Genomic DNA, 23950 nt, shown 5'->3' with positions numbered 1-23950 from the left:
AACAAGTTAATAGTTGAAGATCCTATCACATATGTGTTAATATAGTGTTTCATATGGTATAACCTTAAAGGGCCACTGTAAGTAAATATTTTCTATGCCTGTTACTACCTAACTACCCCAAATACACTTTTTATCAATAGCATTTCATTAACATATCTCTACCGTATATCAGAAATCTTGTCTGCAAATTTAATTGTTTTCCAAACCCACTCTGTGGGTATCCTTTGCTCTGTCTATTGCAGATACATAGATGACATTTTTATAATATAGAGAGGAGACATAGAGCTTCTCGAATCCTTTATGATAGATATCAATACTAATAACATGGGCATCTCATTCACACACGATTACAGAAGCCATAAAATCCACTTCTTAGACATTGAAGTAGAAATAATAAATAACCAGGTACATACCCAAACCTACTTCAAAGACATTGATGCCAACAATTATGTCCACTTTGAAAGTTGTCACCTGGCTCAGTGGAAACTAAACATCCCTAAAAGTCAGTTCATGAGGGTAAAAAAGAACTGCTCCTCCTTAGATACCTATAAATCACAATCAGAAATCCTCAGTACCAGATTCATTGAAAAAGGATATGACCCTAGACTAATAGAGAGGACACAGAAAGAAGTTGCCAATATAGACAGAGAATCACTTTTGATCATAAAAAACAAAGAAAAAAGAAATCCTCTTAAAAAGCACAGCTTAGAGGAGAATAACCTAGACAATCTATTCATACCTTTTATCACTAATTATAGTGTACAACATTCAGAGATAAAAAAGATACTTAAAAAACACTGGTATCACCTTCGAGATCTCTATCATTTTTTGTTTTATTCTTTTTGAATTCGCTAGGTGAAAGCCAATTCTTTAGATTTTTTGTTTTTTTAAAGATAACATCCGGACGGTTTTTTAATCTGTGACCTAGAACTTGGTCTTGTTTTAACAAGACCAAGTTCTAGGTCACAGATTAAAAAACCGTCCGGATGTTATCTTTAAAAAAACAAAAAATCTAAAGAATTGGCTTTCACCTAGCGAATTCAAAAAGAATAAAACAAAAAATGATAGAGATCTCGAAGGTGAAGCACTTGTTGGTTTCTACCCGTGCAATTCATGCAAGTCCTGCAAATATATCTCAAAAATAAAATAAATTAAGTCCACTACGACGGGTCAGTTCACTAAAATTAGAGAACTGATTAGATGTACAGACAAAAACATTATCTATTGCATTCAATGCTCTTTTAAATTATTTTACTTCGGACAAATGAGCAGAATGTTAAAAGACAGAATACGTGAACACATATTAAAAATTGAACACGAATCTGTTGACACTAATCTCTATTCACATTTTAAAGAGAAACATTCTAGTAACCTGAAACATTTTAAATTCTGGGGAATTAAAAAGATGAATTTAGGCAATAGAGGAGGAAATATGAACACACTCCTCACCAAGAAAGAAGCGGAATTTATATACAACTATAAAAGTCTTCACCCGTATGGCCTTAATTCTGAATTAGACCTCAATTTTATAATCTAGACTTCAAAGTACCTTAATAAATGACATGCCTTTCAAAAAAAGATTTAACAATCAAAAAAAGATGTAACTCCTAAAAAAGATCTGACTTTCAAAAAAAGATATGTCTTTCAAAAAAGGATATGTTTCTCAAAAAAAGATACGTCTTCCAAATAAGGATGTGTTTTTGATATTATCATAATTCTATAGTATTTCACTTCAATATTTTTTAGAGTTAACCATACTCACAACTTAATCACCACTAAAAAAGTTTTTTGTTGCAAATACGTACTGCTTGTGGTTTTTTATATATATATATTTTTTTTTTCATATTTTTCCATAATCTTTCATGGAAATATTTCATGTACAATTTTTTGTATTATCTCTGGTATATAGATCTACTGCACAATCTAAATGCTTTTACTCCAATCCTCATTAGTTCTAACATTCATCAAAATAGAACAAAATGTTGAGGTATTTATAAACATATAACGAATGTTGATTAAACTGTGAAAAATCATGGAAAAGCCCAGTCATATGACTTTCTCTCATCTAATCACATGACTTTCTCTCATCTAATCACATGACCCACTCTGATCCAATCACAGAGAACCACAGTGTATTTAAATTCATGAAAGACCATAATGAGCATCTTGATAAAGGCCTGATTAGGCTGAAACGCGTAGAAATTTGCTCATAACTTGTGAAATTAAGTAGTAGGTAAGGTGGTTGAGACCAACTCTAACTCACAGAGTTGTTTTTTTCCTGGAAATACCATCATACCCATGATCTACTTTCTTCTGTCCAGCACTGGAATCTGAATAATATGGACACTGTTACAAACTTCACTTGCAATACAACTGCTTGACTTACATATGCGGTAGGTGCGGTGCATTGAGCCTCTTTAATATATGAATTGACTCAATATGCGTAATTCCCACCCATGACCCACATTTGTTAAAAGCAGTGTGATTCATTTTTACTTCAAAGAAACGAAGTCTGTCGTTGCTTATCATTACTCCTGCACTTTGACCTCCTGACCAGAACTGGTCCACAGCACGGGACATCCCGCAAATACGGCTGTGAATGTGTCTTTGAAATTTAACTCACAGTCATTGGATACAAGCCAGAAGACTCTTGCAAGTTTTTCGCTGTTTTAAAAACAACGCAGAGGGAATTTTCCAAGTCATACCTGTATTCATATAAACAGCTGGATCAGACACTCTAATCACTGGCCTGATTGTGAAAGGACGGTAACATTGACTCTGTTTAAATTTTAACATTGTGTTACTTTGCAACATATTATTTTTATAGTTACTTACAGCACTACACACTGATGTTTTATATTTTATGTTGATTCTTATCCTATTTTAATTGTACTATTTTACTTTGAAACAGATGCCGGCATCGCTTATTGTAATACAATTATAAACAAACTAGTCTTAAAGCCCGTTCAAACGGGTCATTTTTTGCAGTACAGCGGTCCCACCCCTTGCTCTCTCTCTATATACCCTCTCTTTTACTCTCTCTTTCTCCCCTCTCTTTTGCTCTCTCTCTCTCCCCCTCTCTTTTGCGCTCTCCCCCCCTCTCTTTTGCTGTCTCTCTCCCTCTTTTGCTGTGTCTCTCCCTGCTCTCTTTTGCTCTCTCTCTCTCCCCTCTCTTTTGCTCTCTCTCTCCCCCTCCTCTCTTTTGCTGTCTCTCTCCCTCTTTTGTTGTCTCTCTCCCTCTTTTGCTCTCTCTCTCCCTCTTTTGCTCTCTCTCTCCCTCTTTTGCTCTCTCTCTCCCCCTCTCTTTTGCTCTCTCTCTCTCCCCCTCTCTTTTGCTGTCTCTCTCCCTATTTTGCTGTCTCTCCTTCTTTTGCTCTCTCTCTCTCCCCTCCTCTCTTTTGCTGTCTTTCTCCCTATTTTGCTCTCTCTCTCCCCCCCCCTCTTTTTGGCTCTCCCCCCTCTCTCCCCCCTCTCTTTTGCGCTCTTTCCCCTCTCTTTTGCTCTCTCTCTCCCCTCTCTTTTGCTCTCTCTCCCCCCCTCTCTTTTGCTGTCTCTCTCCCTCTTTTGTTGTCTTTCTCCCCCCTCTCTTTTGCTCTCTTTCTCCCCCCTCTCTTTTGCTCTCTTTCTCCCCCCTCTCTTTTGCTCTCTCTTTCTCCCCCCTCTCTTTTGCTCTCTCTTTCTCCCCCCTCATCTCTTTTGCTCTCTCTTTCTCCCACCTCATCTCTTTTGCTCTCTCTTTCTCCCCCCTCATCTCTTTTGCTCTCTCTTTCTCCCCCCTCATCTCTTTTGCTCTCTCTTTCTCCCCCCCTCATCTCTTTTGCTCTCTCTTTCTCCCCCCTCATCTCTTTTGCTCTCTCTTTCTCCCCCCTCATCTCTTTTGCTCTCTCTTTCTCCCCCCTCATCTCTTTTGCTCTCTCTTTCTCCCCCCTCATCTCTTTTGCTCTCTCTTTCTCCCACCTCATCTCTTTTGCTCTCTCTTTCTCCCCAATCTCTTTTGTGCTATCTCCCCAATCTCTTTATCCCCCTCTTCTGCTCTCACTATCCCCTTCTTTTTAGAGCTCTCTGTCTTCTTATGATTCACTCACTGTGCACAGCCACACACCCGGCACCTCTTATGATTCACTCACTGTGCACAGCCACACACTCGGCACCTGCCCCCGCCCGGCCCCGCCCATGTCATGCTCGACCCCGCCCAACCCCACCCATGTCACGTCCGGCCCCGCCCGGTCACGCCCATGCCACGTCCGGGCCCCACCCACACCACGCCCTCCGGCCACGCCCACTCCACCACACGCGACGCCGGGGGAAGACAGTTAGAAGGCCAGGTGTGTTTGTCCTCATGCGCAGTCTCTACTGCGCATGACAGCTTCGGACAAACACACTTGGCCTTTTATAATATAGGATATAAACTTTTTTATTATACTCTTGTGTAATCCACATTCCTTATATAGTTCTTTACCTCTCATATGCTGTTTTGTACAGCGCGTTCCCATATCCCTTTGTTCTTTTTCTATTTTGGTTTGATGTTAGGAGGTACACTTACCTTTTGGGAACAGCATTTGAGATTTGAGCATTGTATCTTATACCTACCCTGTTGTTTTGATATCCTTTGCTCTGTACCAATCCGTTTGCAATATCTAGGTTTCAAAATGGCGCTTTAAACACAAAGTTATTGGTTTAAGTATTTTGAACACTCAGTGCTGAAAATAGTGGGCAGGATAATGTGACATCATCGGCGAATAAAAGATATAACTTTTAGAACGTTATGAAACTTCGTTTTGGAGAAAATATAGGTCAGTAGGTTTTAATTAATGTTTATTAACTTTAATATGATAGTTGTTTAGCTTAAAAAATATAACAGAAAGTAATCCTTTAATGTATAGACACCTGTGTCTCATATAGTTTGTGTATTGAGTATAATAAATTTGTATTTTATATTTTATATTTGTTATCTTATATTTGTTGATATAGATATATATCCAAACTCATTTTAGCACCACCCTCTCCATTTCTTTGTCTTTGCACACACACTATCTTTTGAGGAGTATAGTGTTCATTTTTGGGTGTAGCTGCTTTTATTTAGTTTGTAGAATGTTAAAAGACAGAATACGTGAACACATATTAAAAATTGAACACGAATCTGTTGACACTAATCTCTATGCACATTTTAAAGAGAAACATTCTAGTAACCTGAAACATTTTAAATTCTGGGGAATTAAAAAGATGAATTTAGGCAATAGAGGAGGAAATATGAACACACTCCTCACCAAGAAAGAAGCGGAATTTATATACAACTATAAAAGTCTTCACCCGTATGGCCTTAATTCTGAATTAGACCTCAATTTTATAATCTAGACTTCAAAGTACCTTAATAAATGACATGCCTTTCAAAAAAAGATTTAACAATCAAAAAGAGATGTAACTCCTAAAAAAGATCTGACTTTCAAAAAAAGATATGTCTTTCAAAAAATGATATGTCTTTCAAAAAACGACGTCTTTCAAAAAACGACATGTTTTTCAAAAAAAGATATGTCTTTCAAAAAACGACATGTCTTTCAAAAAACGACATGTCTTTCAAAAAAACGACATGTTTTTCAAAAAAAGATACGTCTTTCAAAAAAAGATACGTCTTTCAAAAAAAGATACGTCTTTCAAAAAATGATATGTCTTTCAAAAAAAGATATGTCTTTCAAAAAAGGATATGTTTCTCAAAAAAAGATATGTCTTCCAAATAAGGATGTGTTTTTGATATTATCATAATTCTATAGTATTTCACTTCAATATTTTTTAGAGTTAACCATACTCACGACTTAATCACCACTAAAAAAGTTTTTTGTTGCAAATACGTACTGCTAGTGGTTTTTTATATATATATATATATTTTTTTTTTCATATTTTTCCATAATCTTTCATGGAAATATTTCATGTACAATTTTTTGTATTATCTCTGGTATATAGATCTACTGCACAATCTAAATGCTTTTACTCCAATCCTCATTAGTTCTAACATTCATCAAAATAGAACAAAATGTTGAGGTATTTATAAACATATAACGAATGTTGATTAAACTGTGAAAAATCATGGAAAAACCCAGTCATATGACTTTCTCTCATCTAATCACATGACTTTCTCTCATCTAATCACATGACCCTCTCTGATCCAATCACAGAGAACCACAGTGTATTTAAATTCATGAAAGACCATAATGAGCATCTTGATAAAGGCCTGATTAGGCTGAAACGCGTAGAAATTTGCTCATAACTTGTGAAATTAAGTAGTAGGTAAGGTGGTTGAGACCAACTCTAATTCACAGAGTTGTTTTTTTCCTGGAAATACCATCATACCCATGATCTACTTTCTTCTGTCCAGCACTGGAATCTGAATAATATGGACACTGTTACAAACTTCACTTGCAATACAACTGCTTGACTTACATATGCGGTAGGTGCGGTGCATTGAGCCTCTTTAATATATGAATTGACTCAATATGCGTAATTCCCACCCATGACCCACATTTGTTAAAAGCAGTGTGATTCATTTTTACTTCAAAGAAACGAAGTCTGTCGTTGCTTATCATTACTCCTGCACTTTGACCTCCTGACCGGAACTGGTCCACAGCACGGGACATCCCGCAAATACGGCTGTGAATGTGTCTTTGAAATTTAACTCACAGTCATTGGATACAAGCCAGAAGACTCTTGCAAGTTTTTCGCTGTTTTAAAAACAACGCAGAGGGAATTTTCCAAGTCATACCTGTATTCATATAAACAGCTGGATCAGACACTCTAATCACTGGCCTGATTGTGAAAGGACGGTAACATTGACTCTGTTTAAATTTTAACATTGTGTTACTTTGCAACATATTATTATTTTTATAGTTACTTACAGCACTACACACTGATGTTTTATATTTTATGTTGATTCTTATCCTATTTTAATTGTACTATTTTACTTTGAAACAGATGCCGGCATCGCTTATTGTAATACAATTATAAACAAACTAGTCTTAAAGCCCGTTCACACGGGTCATTTTTTGCAGTACAGCGGTCCCACCCCTTGCTCTCTCTCTATATCCCCTCTCTTTTACTCTCTCTTTCTCCCCTCTCTTTTGCTCTCTCTCTCTCCCCCTCTCTTTTGCGCTCTCCCCCCCCTCTCTTTTGCTGTCTCTCTCCCTCTTTTGCTGTGTCTCTCCCTGCTCTCTTTTGCTCTCTCTCTCTCTCCCCTCTCTTTTGCTCTCTCTCTCCCCCTCCTCTCTTTTGCTGTCTCTCTCCCTCTTTTGTTGTCTCTCTCCCTCTTTTGCTCTCTCTCTCCCTCTTTTGCTCTCTCTCTCTCCCTCTTTTGCTCTCTCTCTCTCCCTCTTTTGCTCTCTCTCTCCCCCTCTCTTTTGCTGTCTCTCTCCCTCTTTTGTTGTCTTTCTCCCTATTTTGCTGTCTCTCCTTCTTTTGCTCTCTCTCTCTCCCCTCCTCTCTTTTGCTGTCTTTCTCCCTATTTTGCTCTCTCTCTCCCCCCCCCCCCTCTTTTGGGCTCTCCCCCCTCTCTCCCCCCTCTCTTTTGCGCTCTCTCTCACCTCTCTTTTGCTCTCTCTCTCCCCTCTCTTTTGCTCTCTCTCTCCCCTCTCTTTTGCTCTCTCTCCCCCCCCTCTCTTTTGCTGTCTCTCTCCCTCTTTTGTTGTCTTTCGCCCCCCTCTCTTTTGCTCTCTTTCTCCCCCCTCTCTTTTGCTCTCTCTTTCTCCCCCCTCTCTTTTGCTCTCTCTTTCTCCCCCTCTCTTTCTCCCCCCTCATCTCTTTTGCTCTCTCTTTCTCCCCCCTCATCTCTTTTGCTCTCTCTTTCTCCCCCCTCATCTCTTTTGCTCTCTCTTTCTCCCCCCTCATCTCTTTTGCTCTCTCTTTCTCCCCCCTCATCTCTTTTGCTCTCTCTTTCTCCCACCTCATCTCTTTTGCTCTCTCTTTCTCCCCAATCTCTTTTGTGCTATCTCCCCAATCTCTTTATCCCCCTCTTCTGCTCTCACTATCCCCTTCTTTTTAGAGCTCTCTGTCTTCTTATGATTCACTCACTGTGCACAGCCACACACCCGGCACCTCTTATGATTCACTCACTGTGCACAGCCACACACTCGGCACCTGCCCCCGCCCGGCCCCGCCCACGTCATGCTCGGCCCCGCCCGACCCCACCCATGTCACGTCCGGCCCGCCCGGTCATGCCCACGCCACGTCCGGGCCCCACCCACACCACGCCCTCCGGCCACGCCCACTCCACCACACGCGACGCCGGGGGAAGACAGTTAGAAGGCCAGGTGTGTTTGTCCTCATGCGCAGTCTCTACTGCGCATGACAGCTTCGGACAAACACACTTGGCCTTTTATAATATAGGATATAAACTTTTTTATTATACTCTTGTGTAATCCACATTCCTTATATAGTTCTTTACCTCTCATATGCTGTTTTGTACAGCGCGTTCCCATATCCCTTTGTTCTTTTTCTATTTTGGTTTGATGTTAGGAGGTACACTTACCTTTTGGGAACAGCATTTGAGATTTGAGCATTGTATCTTATACCTACCCTGTTGTTTTGATATCCTTTGCTCTGTACCAATCCGTTTGCAATATCTAGGTTTCAAAATGGCGCTTTAAACACAAAGTTATTGGTTTAAGTATTTTGAACACTCAGTGCTGAAAATAGTGGGCAGGATAATGTGACATCATCGGCGAATAAAAGATATAACTTTTAGAACGTTATGAAACTTCGTTTTGGAGAAAATATAGGTCAGTAGGTTTTAATTAATGTTTATTAACTTTAATATGTTAGTTGTTTAGCTTAAAAAATATAACAGAAAGTAATCCTTTAATGTATAGAAACCTGTGTCTCATATAGTTTGTGTATTGAGTATAATAAATTTGTATTTTATATTTTATATTTGTTATCTTATATTTGTTGATATAGATATATATCCAAACTCATTTTAGCACCACCCTCTCCATTTCTTTGTCTTTGCACACACACTATCTTTTGAGGAGTATAGTGTTCATTTTTTGGGTGTAGCTGCTTTTATTTAGTTTGTAGACTATTTTTGTTCATTTTATATAGACATACACAGACTGCCTCACATATAGGGGCCTGTGGATGGACATGATCCAATATTGCGGATCATGTCTGCCGCACATCGATAAATGCCGACAGCGTATGCTGTCGGCATTTATCATTGCACCAGCAGTTCTTGTGAACTTCTGGTGCAATGCTGCCCCATGCAGATTCGTGGACAATTGGCCGCTAGCAGGGGGTGTCAATCAACCCAATCGTATTGGATCGGGTTGACTTCTTGTGAGTTCTGTCCACCTCCTCAGAGCCAGTGGACAGGTTATCATAGGCTCAAAGGCTCACCAGAAACACGGGGCTTCAAGTTCCATACGGAGCTTGATAAATATGCCCCATAGTGTCACACATACACAGTCACACAAACAGTTGCAAACACACTGTCACACACACAGTTACACACACAAACACACTGTCACACACACACTGTCACACATACAGTTACACACACACTGTCACACACACACTGTCACACATACAGTTACACACAATGGGGCATATTTATCAAGCTCCGTATAGAGTTCCGTATAGAGCTTGATGTTATGTGTTGTCTGGCGAGCCTTCAGGCTCGTCGGAAACATAAGTTATGAAGCAGCGGTCTAAAAACCGCTGCTCCATAACCTGTCCACCTGCTCTGAGGCGGCGGACAGGCATTGCCAGAAATCAACCCCATCGAATACGATCGGGTTTATTGACACCCCCTGCTAGCGGCCGATTGGCCTTGAATCTGCAGGGGGCGGCATTGCACAAGCAGTTCAGAAGAACTGCTGGTGCAATGATAAATGCCGACAGCGTATGATGTCGGCATTTATCAATGTGCAGCAGACATGATCCGCAATATCGGATCATGTCCGCTTGCACAATGATAATTAGGCCCCATTGTCACACACACACACACACACTGTCACACTTACAGTTACACACAAACACTTCTACACTTACAGTTACATACACTTTCACACACACACAAACTGTCACACATACAGTTACACACACACACAAACACTGCCACACATACAGTTACACACACAGTGTCTCACACATACAGTTACACACACATACAGTTACACACACAGTGTCTCACACATACAGTTACACACACAGTGTCTCACACATACAGTTACAAACACAGTGTCTCACACATACAGTTACACACATACAGTTACACACACAAACACAGTACATGTGATCATTGTTGTAAAAAGTGTATTCATATAACAGTGGTTATGCAAAATAGGGGAATGGGTAATAAAGGATCAGGCCTCTATTTAACAAAGTCTGGCGGACCTTATCCGACAGTGTGGATCAGGTCCGCCAGACCTCGCTGAATGCGGAGAGCAATACGCTCTCTGTATTCAGCATTGCACCAGCAGCTCACAAGAGCTGCTGGTGCAACGCCGCCCCCTGCAGACTCGCGGCCAATGGGCCGCCAGCAGGGAGGTGTCAATCAACCCAATCATACTCGATCTGGTTGATTTCCGGCGATGTCTGTCTGTCTGCTCAGAGCAGGCGGACAGGTTATGGAGCAGCGGTCTTTGTGACCGCTACTTCATAACTGCTGTTTCTGGAGAGTCTGAAGACTCCCCAGAAACACAGACTGTCAAGCTCTTTTCAGAGCTTGATAGATAGGCCCCTCAATCTTTTTCAATAATAACTATTTTCAATTAGACTGTACCTTTCTCACAAAGAAGTGCTGTTCAGGACAGGAACTGTAAAAATGTCTGCATTTAAAAGTTCCTCAACGGCATAATGAACACACAGGTGCAGAATTTAAACTAAAATTGACAACGAAGTGAATTTAAAACTGCATGATTCAGAGTATTAAAGGGACAGTCAACACCAGAATTTTTGTTGTTTTAAAAGATAGACAATCCCTTAATTACCAATTCCCCAGTTTTGCATAACCAACATAGTTATAATTATACACGTTTTACCTCTGTAATTACCTTGTATCTAAGCCTCAGCAGACTGCCCCCTTATTTCAGTTCTTTTGACAGACTTGCATTTTAGCCAATCAGAGCTGTCTCCATGGTAAATTCACGTGCATGAGCTCAATGTTATCTATATTCTAGTGGTGAAAAACTATCAAAATGCATTTAGATTAGAGGAGGCCTTCAAGGTCTAAGAAATTAGCATATGAACCTCCTAGGTTTAGCTTTCAACTAAGAATACCAAGAGAACAAAGCAAAATTGGTGATAAAAGTAAATTGGAAAGTTGTTTAAAATAGCATGCCCTATTTGAAACATGAAAGTTTTTTTGGACTTGATTGTCCCTTTAAATAAAATTTACTTCAGTTAAGAAATTTACCTTTTTCTCTTGACATCCTTTGCTGAAATGAGCAAGTCTAGATATTCTCATGCATCTGCCTTGAGAGATTTGTGCATCTGCCTTGAGAATTTGAGATATCAGTCTTTCTGGTAAATGGATCAGATACGTACATTTTATGTTTGTATGTAGTATATAAATGTAAACCTTACACGTCTGTGCAGAATTAGACTGCACCTGCATGCTACTGCCTCAGTCGCACTCGCAAGCAGCATGTGTAGTAGATAGCAGAGCTCACGTGTTTTCTTGCTGTTGTGACGTCACGTGCGTGTAGAGGTGACGTCCATGTCTGAAAGTCTCACACAGGCAGCATGCACGGCGCAGGCTGAGGTATCAGGATGCAAGTGTGAAGTTCTGCTGCAGCCACTACAGCTGACTCAGAGATGACTAGTAGGGCTAGAAGGGGTGCCGGTTTACACGGCTGGGCTTGGGATACTGGGTAGGTAGGTTGGGTATAGCCAGATGCGGCCTGGACTCCAGGCACCAAAGTAAAAAAAAAAAAAAAAATCAAAGCGCATCTTAGCTACCTAAGGCTATGTCCTTTTTTTAAAAAAATAACATTACTGGGCAGTAACCTGTAATACCAGACAGTCCGGTCTAATACCGGACACCTGGCAACCCTATAAACATGTGATCCCTGACTCCCGAGCAAGGGCAAAGCCTGTTCTCTCTATAGTACTGGTCTGCAGGTAACCAGCATTTGCTGCTATTATTGCTACTACAGCTCAGACTCACTCTACACTAAACAGACTCTGCTTATGCACTAGCCAGATAATAATCGCTAACAGAAAAACAACAACTTTTTTTAAGTCGTATCATATATTGGCATTCATTTTTAAATGTTTTTGTCTGTTTTGGTATCAGATACTCAAAATGTTTGATTTAGAAAAATAATTTGCAATGTTGTTAATTTTAATGCCTACAAAAGAATTAGAAACAGAGTAATACTGCAATATTTAGTTCAACAGATATGTTATGGTAGGAAACATCATGATGTCATTCCTGACAATTTATATCAAAATAAAAAATATATTCAGAATTTCTATGTTCATGTTGCATGATATAGAAACGGGGGCAGTAGTGTATTTGAAACTTAATGTGATAATATTTTTGAACATGACCAAGGTGTAGACTTTATTTTTATTCAAAATTAATATTTCTAAACAATACACATTATATAAATGTTTGCATATATATGTGACATACCATCAGCCTACAAGGGAACCATATTCTCCTCCGTCACACATATAACATCCGAATCTGTAAAACATAATATGTTGTGTACACGTTAAAATCTAAAATTAAAACATGTGTTACTTGTGCTCAAGTACACACATCAATGTTGTATTAAAGAGATAATGAACAAATTAATTAATTTCGGTTTTTAGATGTAGCATGCCATTTTAAGTAAATATATAATTTTTGAGTATTCATATTTAAATGTAATTATCTGTATTTTGTAAAACATGAACCAAAGCATAGTACATGGAACATTTAATGCTTATCATGTGTGTATCACTTGATGATTGTTCTCTAAATTGATACCCATATCACCATGTGCTATCCATGTTCTGAAGCACAAAAGCATAGACTAAGAAGCTTTGAAATTTTATTATTAAACTGATAAAATAAATCTATCTAATTTAGCGCTGCAGAATCTGTTGGCGCTCTACAAATAACCGATAATAATAATAGAGGAGTACATTATAAGATTATTCAAATTGAATGCTCCATCATAATCATGATCACCAAATCTTTGGGTAATATACATTTAATAATGTATAAATGAGTAAATGGACTTAGCATCATCCTGCTCATGCAGGGCTGTACTGGTGCCGGATCCCTCAGGGCTTGTCAAAGTAATTTAAACTATTAATGATATAAATATAAATTAAGTCACACAATTTGTAAATTTGATTTAAAAATATATATTTTGCATGAATATAAACTAATTTCAAACAAGTCTAAATAATATCTACCAAAATGTGAAGACTAGACCACTAATATGAAAATAAAATCTATTAGTTCATCACAGTGATTGGAAAGAAAATGATGTCTTGCACAGATGTACTTTTTCTTCAAATATTAGACATCATATTCTTATCATATTCATCTATGGAACATTTCAAAATATACCGATTGGTCCCTGTTTCAAAATCAATCAAACAACTGGTGACAACTATAGGATAATACATGTGGGACATATAGATAACTCTGTGCAACGTACAGTAATGTTGTTGCTAACATAACACATATTGATCACAATGCAAGACATAAGATATATTTAAAAATATGCCATCATGGTGCTTTTAGAATATGCTTATATATAAAGGTAATCCTAGAGGGAAAGATGTTATTTAAATCACAGGATTGTTTCATCAGAACAGTGTAATGGGTAAGAAAGATATTTTGTATCTTGATATAAATAAAATATCAATATTTGAGACTGTCCCTCTAAAGGAATAGTCTATTCCATATGTTAATGTAATGAATCGGATAGAGCATGCAATTTCAATCGAATATATAATTTCCTCCTATTACCATTAATATTTAATGCTCTTTATATCTTAATTAGAACACTAAAAGATGTAAGCATATGAGATGTGTCTTTTATTATTCAGCACCTGTATACCAATTTCTGATTGTAGTCTAAATGTAGCTAACAACTGTCAAGCACTACCCAGGTGCAGAATACAAAATGGCACAGCCCCTAAGATTATATTCAACTAAAGATAGCAAGATTATGAAGAAAAGTTGTTCTGTCGGAATCATGGAAGATGAACTTTTGGTTACATATCCCTTTCACTACAAATTAAATTGCCATCACAAGCTATTAACAACAACTAAATAGTTACATATTTACTTTTAGAATATTGTTCTTATCATTGATGAATGCATGTAATTCACACTATTCTAATAGTAAATATGCAATGGTAATGTTTGAAGAAAATAAGATTTAGATGCAGTCATGTCTAAATATAAGAATAAAGTTAAATATATTAGTCTAGACACCGTCAAAGGTTATATACATTTAAAGGGTCAGTCTCCACCAAATAGATATTTACTTTATTACCCATTCCAAATTTTGGCATACTCGACCCTGTTATATGAATATACATTTGACCTATGTGAGGACCTTGTATGTAAGCCTATGTAAACTGGCCACTTATTTCCATCCTTTGACGGAGCTTGTTAATTATTCAGTACAGACTTTTAAAGGGACAGTATACTATAATATATTTGTCCCTTTTTGTGTTTCCAATTACTCTTTTTTTTATCAGCAGCAGAGTATAAAATGTATGAGTTTTGCTTTTTAAGATTTTTTTTGTATTTGAGTTATCTGATTTTGGTTTTGAAGCCGCAACCAAATAAAATGTTTTGAGCTTGTAGATATAATCTTATTTCATTACTTTATCACATTGTGTACATTTACATGCTTCTTTATCTTATATCTGTCTGTAAACCAATACTTGAAAATTAACATTGTATTACCTTTATCTCTTCTATACCCCACTGGGAGTGTATTTTCTTATGATGGCTGTGTTTACACAGCTTGACCTTAAAGGGATATTATACACTCATTTTTTTCTTTGCATAAATGTTTTGTAGATGATATATTTATATAGCCCATAAAGTTTTTTTTTTTTTTTAAATGTATAGTTTTGATTATTTTTAAATACCATTGCTCTGATTTTCAGACTCCTAACTAAGCCCCAAAGTTTTATGAGAATACCATCAGCTACCTGCTCCAGCTTGCTCCTGTTTGTGTGAAGGGTCTGTTCATATGCAAAAGAAGGGGGAGTGTCTTATTTCCAACTTGCAGTGGGCTTTCTGGCTAGCTTTTCAACAGAGCTAAACTGAGAGCTTTTAAGTAAGTTTTTAAACAGTTTTATACTGGATTTTTATATCAGTATCTGTGCATCTTATTCTTTATTGTAGTGTCTATTACATGCAGTTATATGAAAATGAGTGTATACTGTCCCTTTAAGCCCAAAGATTTTCTGAATAGGTGGAGATACCACAGGCTAAATCAACTATTTTAAATGCAAACATAAGGGTAATGGAAATACTTTTAAACAATGTATTACACTCCAGCCGGTAAAGTGGACAAATTGAATGTGAGAAAAATATTGAGTTAACTGTCCCTTTAAATGAATTCACTAGAGTTAACACTCTCATCAATATGGGATACACAAACTAGTTCTGTCTAAATGTGAAAATAAACTTAAAATAAATCTGTAATGTTTTCTTTAAAGATCATTTAATCTACCTATGTTATCTTGCAAATAACGATAACGTAATAACTAAGCTATATTTATTTAAAAAAATATCTTACAATTTTCTACAAACCTGAATGATAGATATTATGAGAATAGAAAATTATTCTAGACTGTCACTTTAATCTAGAAAGTTCACCCTACACATTTCTTAAAAGTGACATAACAAAAGTTGTTATGTATTTCAACATATAATAATATGTACAAATATTATTTTAAATTCTAAATTATACTGCATAGCCTCACCATTAACCCTTAATTAACATTTTCAGAATTGTACATCTCTAAATCACACTACAAAAATTCAGTATATGGCCTCTATTTATCAAGCCGTCAACCGCAATTACGCTGGAATTCCGCAGCGTATTTGTGGCGAGGCTGATTCGCCATAGTTATCAAGCCCTACAAACCAGCAAAAGTAGAATTTAGTGACGTAACATAAGATCCGCTGGACTCAGACCGACACAGATCGATGCTTACGTCACTCCAGATGTTCCGAACGCAAGTTCGGCACAATCAAACTACTTTTGGAAGTTATCAAAGAACAACCAGGTACGCTCGCCACTATTCCGGCCCAGCGTACCTGGTTTTCAATCCATGGGAGTCTGAAAGCAGCGAAAGCTCATGTTCACTGCTGCCCGATATCCCATTGATTCCTATGGAAAGTGTCTGCACCTAACACCCTAACATGTACCCCGAGTTTAAGCACCCCTAATCTGCCCCCCTACACAGCCTCCACCTACATTATACTTATTAACCACTAAACCGCCGCCCTGACACCGCTGCACCTACATTATACGTATTAACCCCTAAAACTCCACTCCCGGACCCTGCCGCAACTAAATAAAATGTTTAACCCCTAAACCGCCGCTTCCGGACCCTACCACAACTAAATAAAATGTTTAACCCCTAAACTGCTGCTCCCGGACCCAGCCGCCCCCTACATTAAGCTTATTAACCCCTATCCTGCCCCCCTACACTGCCGCCACCTACATTAAACTTATTAACCCCTATCCTGCCCCCCACACCGCCGCCACCTACATTAAACTTATTAACCCCTATCCTGCCCCCCCACACCGCAACCACTATATTAAAGTTATTAACCCCTAAACCTATGTCTAACCCTAACCCTGAGGGAGAGGTGGAATAAGCGCCTACTATGTACCTATAGCCAAGGATGAGGTGCACCTAGCAGGCACCTAAGTGACAGACAAAATAGTGGATATGCCCAGGCACCTACCAAACGGAGGCAGGTACTAAACACACACTGAGTGAAATAATACAATTTAATACATATAATACAATATATAAAACCAAATATTCATGGATCCATGATGGCTTAACAATAAAATCCAACAAATAATTAAAATCATACAGATAATATAAATCCAACAGATAATTAAAATAATGCAGGTTTTATAAAAACAATAGTAAGAACAATAATTGAGGTGGGAAGCACCGGGATAAAATTAACAGATGAAACTATATATTGAGGATCCTATGAAGGGTATTGACAGTCCTGTATGTCCTTAAGTCAAATAAAGGTGTGACGGTAATCCTAGCAGTGACAAAAATATGCAGCAAAAACGTGAATGATCAATAGGGAATCCAAATAGGTGCAGACTGATGTGAAAAAAATCTGTGTTAAACCAATGTGAATGTCAATGAAAAAATAAAAATATATAAAATATATATAAAAATATATAAATATATAAATGAATGAAAAAATTGTCCTATTTCAAAAACCAAATAAAGTGTCCATGTCCAAAAGTGGGAGAAACCGGCTTTGGGTCGCTAAAGTGACATAGTAAATTGGCTTGAAGTTAGTGACTATCAAAAGTACTTATCGAGCTATATCAAACTTGATAGAAGTGAATATCACAAAGGACTTGATTGTAGTGAATATCGCAAAAAACAATGAAAATAAAAGAGTGGGACTTGGGGACACATACGATCTCCTCCTGGGAAAAAAGAAACAAATATAGTGTAGCTTGTACAACAAAGAAAATACAAGTGGAATAAGGCTTACCAGTGTCTACGCGTTTTGGCCCGTAATAGGCCTTTCTCAATACTGGTTTGTGAGTTCTGGAAGGGTGCCTTATAAAGGGTACTCGACCCCTAGTTAAAATCATTGATCACTTCCGGTTTTCACACTTCCGGTTTTTCGTATGTGATCAGATTAATTGCTTTAAACATTATATGTTAACTTATTAGGTGGACTATCGTCATATTGGGATAAAAAATAATAGTAGTAATAAACAGTATTGGTACAGTAACTGGGGTGAGATTTATTAGCCTTATCTCTGAGTGGATCGTGACGTCACTTCCGGTTAGAGTCGTGTTAGACTGATCGATTTTGCGATCAGGTTTAGTAATATACTTGTATTATTAAGTTGTAATAAAGATCCTTACAACCACTTTTATTCTTACAATTATAAGGAGAGTGTTTAGGAGAGAGATATTTGTTACTTTCTGCTTCTCCGTTGGTGACTAACTCTGATTGGTCATGACGTCACGTGTAAAAGCGCCTTTGATTGGGCAACGGAAATTTTTGTGTGTAGTCACATTGTCATAACGCCAAGCTAATTGGCCCATTTTGAGGTGTTGCGATATTCAGTGTATTTATTGGAGGGGGTTTGGCTGTTTACATATTTCAAGCTGTCAGATGAATTATACAGAATTATACAGATTTCTCGGCTGCTAAGCCCGAACTACTCTAAATTATATCTTCTGTCTATTAGGTCATAGGTACAGATGATATCTCGTATAGTTGAAGAGAGAGATATACCAGATCAATTAGCTGTGGTTTATAATAGTGGAACATATATATTAAAAATGTATATATAAGATCGTCAGACGTTATGGATTCAAAATACAACAAATGTGACACGTAACTCATGTTACCTGGTTATGTTATCTGGTAGAACGCTTATCTTCTGACAGATGTTAACTATGAGACGAGGGTGCTATTATAAAGGGCTTTATTACATCAGAGGACTCATACTAATTCTAAAAAACTCTTACTTTCCTAAGGACTCATACTATATTGACAAAGTCTCATACTAGATTCAAAAGAAGAGGAGATAGCAGGGGGGAAGAAAGAGACATTCTGTGCTATGTACAATATGATTAATATGGTTAGCCTTTTCTTAACATAAGGTATGCTTGTCGATGTCATATAGCGGAAATTATACCTGTAACTGTATGTATTAATCTGTATTATATCATAGTGACCCCTTTCCTTACAGCGTGTGGTACTAACTATACATAAATGATTAAACCAAGAGGATAGCCAGTGGGAATAGGTGCGCTGTTTTTAGATAGGAGGACAATCTCCCTCGTTGAATGTTCATTGCAAGAAACCATTAGGATATAATAGAGAACCTGATATCAATCTAAATATAGGGTGACTTCTCACTGCCAATAATACCCTAAATAAGCTCTAATCCACATTACGTGGGAGTAGAACTTTGTTTATATTTCAAAAACTATATAGAATAAAGGGAAGACGGGAATAAATACAACTAAATAAAAACTCTAAGGGAGGATATTCTAGATGTCTTACATTACTTAACAAGACACAAAATCCGCATATTTCAGTGAACTTTCTAGGAAATCGTACCTTTTGTAGCCTAGAATTGGCTCTTTTGAATGTGAGAATCATGTCGGGTTCTTCAAAGATTAAGATCGCAAAATAATTGCAGGTATGCTTAAACTTACATAATCTATTTGATAAGATATTGGTGTTTATCATACTCTATTGGAAGGGAATATTGAGTAGGGTTCCGTGCTTAAATGATGTTTACAATCGAGTTCCATCTCCATCACAATCAATACTATGATTCATAATAAGACAACATATTAGCCTGGGGAGCTGTTAGTTTATTTTCTAGAATTGTTTTTAGTATTTTCAGAGGATAAACTTTGATGAGACGATGTATTATTATTACTTTCTTCTGGAGTATTCATAATAATGCAGATCACTTCTTGTTTCAAAATAGATCTATTTCAGTCAACATCTTGGATCTAAATCATATTAAATAAATGAGATAGATCTTCTTTATTGTTAAGTCCTTTGGGGAAAAGGCAATCCAAGTTAAAGATCCACCTGGATTCAGCAGACAACAGTTTTTTCTCATAATTGCCACCTCTCCATTCTTTCTTCACTTTTTGTATCCCCATGAAAGTGAGATCTTTCGTATTTCCTTTATGTATTGTAGAGAAGTGTCTATACAAGGCCGTATCCATGCTAGATTATTCTATTGATAACAAATGTTCCTGGATCCTATCCCTCAGAGGTCTTGAGGTTTGGCCAATGTATTGTAGACCAAAGGAACATTGTAACAGGTATATAATGCCTTTATCCTGACACCTTATGATTTCATGGACTTTATAGGTTTCTTTCGTGTGTTGACAGATGAACTTTGTCGATTTCCTCCCATGTTTACAGGCTTTACAGGACAAACATGGAAAGAAGCCTGTAATTTTCTTCCCAAAAACATCTTTAATTCCAGGGTTTTTTCTCCTCTGGATGCTTGGTGCTAGATGACTTTTCAGATTTTTTGCTTTTCTATAGATGAAACGGGGTTTGTCTGGAAGATTCTCTCCGATTATATCATCATCCTTTAACAAAGCCGAGTGTTTCTTAAAGATGTTTTCTATAATGTTTTTGTTAGCACTATATTTAGTGATCATTGGGACATTAAGAGTCATATTTTCTTCTGCTGTCTTTGTTATCCTTTTCCTGTACTTTGTCAGTTCTGTTCTTTCGATGCCACCAACTTCTTCTTTCTTCTGGTTCAGCATAGTCTCATCATACCCTCTGTCTAAGAACTTCTTCTTTATGAGCTCCGACTGTTCTTCCCATTTTTCTTGTATAGAACAGTTTTTTTTCTCATCCTCATCAGCTGCCCCTTCGGGATGTTATTTTTCCAATTCGAATGGTGGCAACTGGTCTCGTGGATGTAGTTGTTGCTATCCACTTTTTTAAAATGCGTTGATGTTTCAATTTTCCCTCGGTTGACCTTGATGTTAAGGTCTAAGAAGGTTACTTCCACAGTACTCCATTCATAGGTGAATTGCAGGTTGTTTATATTTTGGTTCATAATCTCAAATGTGAAGTCCAAATCTGTCTTGGTACCCTTCCAAATGATGAGTATGTCATCTATGTAGCGGCGGTAGAGGACCAGGTCCGCGCTTGATGGGCAGGAGTCCCAAAAAACACTTTCCCACCTGCCCATTTACAGATTGGCGTAGCTTGGCGCGAACCTGGTCCCCATAGCCGTACTGCAAATTTGTTGAAAATATCTTCCATTACTACAAAAATAGTTATGGTCCAGGATGTATCTGATACTCTCTAGAATGAAGTCCCTATGCTCTTCCTTGACTTCAAGATCTTTTTTGAGAAATGATTCCACTGCTTCTATTCCCTTATCATGTGGAATACAGGTGTAAAGTGACGCCATGATGTATCCTTCTTCCCAACTGATTTCTTCTAGGAGGTTCAATACCTCAGTTGAGTCCCTAAGAAATGATGGAAGCTGTCTCACATATTTCTGTAACATCAGGTCCATGTATTCAGATAAATTACTACATAGGGAGCCGATCCCAGATATAATCGGTCTTCCAGGTGGTGATTGTAGCGATTTATGAATCTTTGGCAAGTGATTTATCACTGGAGTCATTGGGTGACTAATATTAATATAATTGAATTCCTTCTTATTAAATATCCCTAGTTGTCTGGCTCCATCTAATAAGACCAACAATAATTTTCTGAATCTTTCAACTGGGTTTGAAGATAGTTCTTTGTATGTATCCTAATTACTGAGAATTATTTCGTTCTCCTGTTTGTAATCTGCTTCATTCATGATCACAATCCCTTCGCCTTTATCTGCGGGTTTAATAATAAGATTGTGATTATTCTCCAGGTATTCTCTAAGACAAGATATCTGTATAGAGGTTTATACTAACACCATACAAAATCATGTTGAATCAGATGATACGATGGATATAATATCAATTTTCAGAGACCTAGAAAAATTATTAGTATCTGAAGTGAAATTTAAGGCAGAAATAATCTTTCTCAAAAAATGCTTGGAATTGGATATCATACCGAAAGGTCTCATGACACAAAGAATGTGCCTTTCCACTGTCAGAAGTTATCTCTGAAAAATGGAGGAATGTCCTCATTGATACATCAAGACAATTGATGAGACTAATTGTAGAATATAGAGAATCCCTTGCAGCCGATATGGATCGCAAGATTAAAGAGAATGAGGAAATTCTATTAAACTTAGAAAATCTAGGACAAGAATCTGAAGATCTCACTGAAAAGAGAGAGAGTCTTATTAGAAAAGTGAAAAAAACTAGGGAAGATGTTATCAATAAGAAAACTAAAAAATATTAAGGGAGTTAGAAAATAGGAAAGTAATGGAAGATAAAGAGGATGATTCAGACAATATAGAAAATAAAGAAATAAATACTACCAAAATTGTTGATAGCTCTTCAATTGTTGACATAAATGCTAATAAAAATCAACATAAGAATGCATACAATTATGAACGTAGGACCTATCCAAATAGACGAGAAAACTATAGGAATAGGACCCACTACCAAAATAGAGCGTATCACAATAGACAATACCAATCTAGAGAAAATTACACACAACAACACTATCCAAACAAAAATTATTGGAATAGGTCCGGACATATTCACAATCGCAATTATACAGGACAACATAATAGTCATGATTGGGAATACAGTTATGATAAAAGGTTCAGATCTAGAGAGAACTATCATACAGATGGAAGGAGAGAGTTTGGACATAACAGAAGATATCTAGGCCAACCATGGGCCCCAATCTACACACCAGAATGGAGGGACTACTGTCAGCCTCCAAGAAGACAAGAATATGAAAGAGGAAACTATCAAGGAAAATGAGAGGGCTATGGACAAAGTTATGATCTCAATAAAAATTGGAAATCAGCACAACATAACAAAGGGGTAGGTTTGAGAACCAACGATAGGGCTCCAACTACCCCATGACAGACAATTCCCCACCTTTTTTAAAATTGGGTTCCCCACATGGGAAAATGAAAGAGAAAAATCTAAGACCACGATTGAATGTGGAACTAAACATCCCAACTACATCAGAAGCAAAAAGAAGATCCATAGAGGAAGGAGAGGGGGCTCCAAAATAAGTAAGAAGAAGGATATGAATGAGGTTGATCCTGAGAATACCAATGGTATATTTAATCTGAGTTCCCACACACTAACTAAGGAGGAATACTCCATCCTGAAATTAGGACTTTCCTTTGCCCCAACAAAAAGTATGGACAGATTCCAGACCTTTGTGAACATAAAGGAATTCATTAGGAAATTGACCTTAAAGAGGTTTTATTCCAAAGCATCAATAGATGGACCGGCATGGGTAACAAAGGAAGACACTGATTCAAGGGATGCCTATAAACACACTGAATTGAGACCAAAATCAGTGTTTTATCCCACCAATAGCAAAGGAACAGCAATTGAGGCCTTTCAGACGATAGTGTACAAAGAATTAAAGGATATTCTGTCTAAACAATTAAAGATCCGGAAACACAATCTGACTGATCGACAGACCAAAATAATTAAAGACCTGGAGAATAATCACAATCTTATTATTAAACCTGCAGATGAAGGCGGAGGGATTGTGATCATGAATGAAGCAGATTACAAACAGGAGAACAAAAGGATTCTCAGTAATCAGGATACATACAAAGAATTATATTCAAACCCAGTTGAAAGATTCAGAAAAGAATTGTTGGTCTTATTAGATGGAGCCAGACAACTAGGGATACTTAATGAGAAGGAATTCAATTATATTAATATTAGTCACCCAATGACTCCAGTGATATATCACTTACCAAAGATTCATAAATCTCTACAATCACCACCTGGAAGACCGATTATATCTGGGATTGGCTCCCTATGTAGTAATTTATCTGAATATGTGGACCTGATGTTACAGAAATATGTGAGACAGCTTCCATCATTCCTTAGGGACTCAACTGAGGTATTGAACCTCCTAGAAGAAATCAGTTGGGAAGAAGGATACATCATGGCGTCACTTTACACCTGTATTCCACATGATAAGGGAATAGAAGCAGTGGAATCATTTCTCAAAAAAGATCTTGAAGTCCCGGAAGAGCATAGGGACTTCATTCTAGAGAGTATCAGATACATCCTGGACCATAACTATTTTTGTAGTAATGGAAGA

Source organism: Bombina bombina, chromosome 6 (genome assembly GCF_027579735.1).
Source record: "Bombina bombina isolate aBomBom1 chromosome 6, aBomBom1.pri, whole genome shotgun sequence".
NCBI lineage: Eukaryota > Metazoa > Chordata > Amphibia > Anura > Bombinatoridae > Bombina > Bombina bombina.
Note: the sequence above shows the minus strand (reverse complement) of the source record.